This window comes from Castor canadensis, chromosome 14 (genome assembly GCF_047511655.1).
Source record: "Castor canadensis chromosome 14, mCasCan1.hap1v2, whole genome shotgun sequence".
In the NCBI taxonomy this organism is placed as follows: Eukaryota; Metazoa; Chordata; class Mammalia; order Rodentia; family Castoridae; genus Castor; species Castor canadensis.
In genome coordinates this window covers 31,199,694-31,204,586 of record NC_133399.1, presented here as the reverse complement: position 1 = coordinate 31,204,586, position 4,893 = coordinate 31,199,694, and the positions used below count along the sequence as shown (strand labels likewise).

The 4,893-nt window shown below is 33.1% G+C and overlaps 1 pseudogene; it reads left to right on the top strand.

Moving 5' to 3' along the window:
• The first annotated feature begins 3,649 nt into the window (after nt 1-3,649).
• LOC109678411 (olfactory receptor 7D4-like) lies at nt 3,650-4,584 on the top strand (annotated as a pseudogene).
• Nucleotides 4,585-4,893: the final 309 nt, after the last annotated feature.

The window sequence follows — 4,893 nt, the reverse complement described above, 5'->3', positions numbered from 1 at the left end:
ATATAGAAAACAATTCAAAGGCTTTCCAAAAATTAAAGTGCCACATGATCTTTTGATCCCCAGTACGAGGTAGATAGACAAACATATAAAATCATTATGTTGAAAATGTTTCTGTTATCCTAGGTGTGGCAGAAAAATTCACAACAGCCAAGATATGGAACCAACCTAAGTGACTATCAATTACTGAAGAAACAAAGTGTGCAGTAAATGCACAATAAATATTATTTGGGCAAAAATAGAAGGAAATTCTGTCATTCACAATAGAATAAGTGAACCTGTAGTATATTATACTACTTGAAATGATCCAAACATAATGAAATAAATATATGACTTTACTCATAGATGAAATTTCAAAAGTTGATCTTGTATAAAAAGAGAGGACAATGGTGGTTACCAAATGGTGGAGCTGTTGTTTGAGGTGATGTTGGGAAAAAATTGTTACAAATTCATAAAAGGAATAAGCTTAAGAAACCTATTTTACTACATGGTAACTGTAGGTAAGGGCAATATATTGTATTACTGAAAATGCTGAGGTTATGGAAGGTATTCTGACTATGATAATGAAAAACAATGGCATAAAGCACAAATTAATTTTTTAGAACCACACATTAAACAATGGAAAATATGTCTAGGCATCATAATGTATGTAATAAATTTACAATTTTTCGATTAATTTTAAGATGTATAATTTGTCAGTGGATGCAAATAATGTGTAGCTTTTCAGAAAATCTATATAAAAATATAAATAACAAATATGAGAATGAAAATTTAGGGAAAATCTAAATGAAATTATCTATTTTCCTCTACAACACTGTGCATTTGAAATCATTTTTAAACTATCTAAAGACAGTTAAGGAATGCATTCCAGAGAGGGAGGTGGTTCCTGGCATTTGTTTCTTGTGAAAATAAAAATTTGCATAGGATATGCCTTTGTCATTTAAATCCAATTAAAGAAAAATATTTTTCTTTGATGACATAAATCCATCTATTTTGAGTTACCCTGCATAGACACAAAAGTGACTGAAAACGTTCTACTCTACTATCTTTTCTGTACCCCAAGGAGCTGAATTATGGAGAGAGGGAAGAACACAGAACAATTTCTTTCATGAAGAGCTCTGAGAAATTAAACCTCGATGCAGTAGAATATATATTTATAGTCTTTGTCCCCTGTATTGTACTTCACTGATTGCAGACTCTGAGAAAAACACAAGAGTGTTTCCTGGAGAGAGAATAGAAGTTTTCTGTGACAGCCATTGCAACAGTTGGTGTGTCATTGTGAGGGTGAGCAGAGAAAGCTCTTCTAAGAGAAGAAAGACAGAGGATTCTGTGATTTACATCTAAATTCATGAGAATGACAAATTCCTGTATTTATTTATTCTACTGAGGTGAAGTCACTGCACTTTGAAACCACTTTGAATTCCATTGAAACTGTTCTTTTACAGATATGTATGTTTCCTTCACTCACTCCTTTTTTTCATTTATTCACATGTGCATACATTCTTTAGGTCATTTCTCCACTCCTTGAAATCTAGTGCATATTTGCATTATGAGTTATTTTCTTCAGATCCTACATTGCTTTTGCACTCTTTCCTGTAAAATGTAGGCTCTTAACAGATGTCTTATACAATTATTTACTTGTTACCTGCTCTTTGATGGTCAGTAACTTAAAAGTTATTTTATATTTTATTCCAACATTGATTGTGTTTGTTGAAATATTAAGAATAGAGGTTTTCAAGTGTGTTGTAGATGCCTGTAGATGGAGGCAGGAGGATTCTGAATTTGATGCCAGCCTGTGTTATAAAGAGATTCCGCATAACTAAATAAAAATAAATAACCAAGGAAACACAGGAGTTCACATGTATGAAATGTCTGCTGTATGTTGCAAGAAATAAAGTAGAAAAATTATATCATTTTATTTCCCTCTTCAATTCTATCATGTAGTGAATACTTACTACTCTTGATACAAAAATGAGGAGGTCCTAGAAAATACAGTATTAAAACTTTGTCAACATCCAAAAGACAGTGATCAAAACTCTATTCTGGGATGTTTGACCCAAGTATCATATTTTTCTTTTTTAAAAATTTTATTAGTATGAAATAGTTGTATGGGGGGGACATTTACATACGTGCTTACAGTATATCTTTGATTTATCCCTTTCATCATTTTCCCTTCTCCCTCCCCTTCTTAAAACAATTTCAGCAGGTTTCATTCTTTTATTTTCATATATGAATACAAAATAACTCCCACATATTCACCCTTATTCACAGTTTTCTTATGACCACACCCCCTCCCTTGGTACCTATCCTCCAAAAATGTCCTCTTTTATCCTCTTGACCCTCATTTAAAAAAAATGAATATTAATGATCCAAGGGGATTTCATCATGTTACTTCAGGCCTGTAAATATTGTGCTTTAATCAAACTAACCGCCTCATTGTATATTCTCCCTATAATCATGCTTCCCTAATAGTCAAAGCTTACAGTACAGTACATTATATTATATTTATTTATAGACTGCCTATTTCAATAGTTTTCTTTCTCTAACATTTTTCTTCCCCTCTACCATCTCCCATATTTCCCTCAGGCAGACATACAAATGCAATATTTTTATCTCTCTCAATATATACACACATATATATATGTACATATATATGATCATATATTGTTTACATATACATTTAACTTATATGACCTCACTTAAACTTAAATAACCCTTGAAGTGCCTACCCACAAATGCAGTCACATTGAAAGTTATGGCTTAAAAATATGAACTTGAGGAATAGGGTAAAATTCAATATATAACAATTAGTTTTTCATCTTTGACAGCCATAAAATCAAATTAGTATCACATTTTTAAGCAGAGTTCTACCCTATACACTGGGAAATTTATATATCCAGTATATCATAAAATACATTTTCCATACTATTAATGATAATAATGACAATTTTCATATGAACTACCCACTGAATTCAAAGGCATTTTACTATCTCAAAAATTAACAATAATCATGTAAGTAGCAATAATCTCATCTTGAAATTATTATTGTAGTGGAGTACATTGTGACTTACAAAATTTTTACTATTTATCATAGTTGAATTCACCCCCTCCATCATTCTCCTTTATACCCTCTCTCCCCATAATATTAACATATGATAAATAAAAAATAAAATTAAATAATTTACAAAATGATCACATTTTCAGAAAGAAAGTAGTTAGGGCACCTAGAGAAAACTATTACATCACTAAGAAGTACAAGTCACAGAATAAAGGTTGTTTGAATTAAAATTCCCTGTTTCATCCTTATTACATAATTAAACTTTGACAAATTGTAATGATGACCATGGAAATAATTAGAATTGCTCTCTTTTGTTCAGATGGTTCCTATCAAAGAACAAATTTCTTCATAGATTTTAAAAGAAGAATCAAACCTTGTGAGCCAATGATAAAATAGATATTTATGTAAATTTAAAGACAGTAAGAATGGTTATACGCTTAAAAGGAGAAAAATAAATTGCCACATGACTGAGTAAATAACTCATTGCCAGGAGCCAAAACATAGTTAAAGATGCCTAGTTAGCTAACTGGGGTTACAATTTACCATTCTTTGAATTGTGCCTCTTTCTTCTTCCCCAGAAGATACATCAGCTACATGGAAACAGGGAACCATACAAGCACATCACAATTTTTTCTCTTGAGCCTCTCAAAAGGTCCTGAAATGCAGCCTCTTTTCTTTGGACTGTTCCTGTCCATGTACGTGGTAATTTTAATTGGGAACCTGCTCATCATTCTGGTTATCTGCACTGAATCCCACCTTCATACACTTATATATTTCTTCCTCTGCAACCTGTCTTTTGTTAACATTTGTTTCATCACTACCACAGTCTCAAAGGTGTTGGTGAATATACAAGCAGAGAACAAAGACATCTCCTACATAGGGTGCCTTTCTCATGTATAGTTTTTATTATGTTTTTTGGCATGGATAATTTTCTACTGATTGTGATGGCTTGTGATCATTTTGTGGACATCTATCAACCCCTGAACTACATGGTCTTCATGAGCACTCAATTCTGTGGCCTCTTGGTTTTGGTGCTTGGATCATCATGTTCTTAGTATCTCTTACTCATTTTCTGCTGATGAAGCGACTCACTTTCTCCATAGACATGGAAATCTCACATTTCTGTTGTGAACTGAATCTTCTCAAGGTGATCAAGTGGTACCCTCATTAGTAACATCTTTATGTATGTGGTCATTGCCCTGATGAGCATTGTTCCTGTGACTGGCATCCTCTTCTCTTACTCTCATATTGTCTCCTCTTTAATGAGGTTGTCCTGCATTGCAAGAAAGTATAAAGCCTTTTCATCCTGTGGGTCTCATCTCTGTGTAGTTTTCTTGTACTTTGGGACAGAACTTGGGGGTGGTTTATCTCTGTTCAGCTATGACTGATTCTTCCCAGGGAACCACTATTGCCTCAGTGATGTACACTGTGATCACCCCATGCTGAACCCCTTCATCTACAGCCTGAGGAACAAGGGGGTGAAAGGGGCCTTTGGAAGACTCCGTGGCAGAGAAACCCAATGTCATTGATGGATCACTTGTCTATCAATAGTTGTTTTATGCCACTAAGCTGGATATGATTTTCAATATCCTGGCTGTTCTTCTTCCCTAAGAGACATGGTTAAATTCCTCTGTTACACAGATATGTAGACCTTTGTATTTTATAATTATGATTTAAATTTTTTCTTACCATTACCTTGATAAACAATTTAAAACTTGTTTTGTTTATCCATGGCCCATAAATTTCCAATATTGCTATGATTTATTATAGGTATTCCTAAGATATCCAACTTGACTGAAAGAATTTATATCTTATGCTGAAATATTTTCCTTAAACCG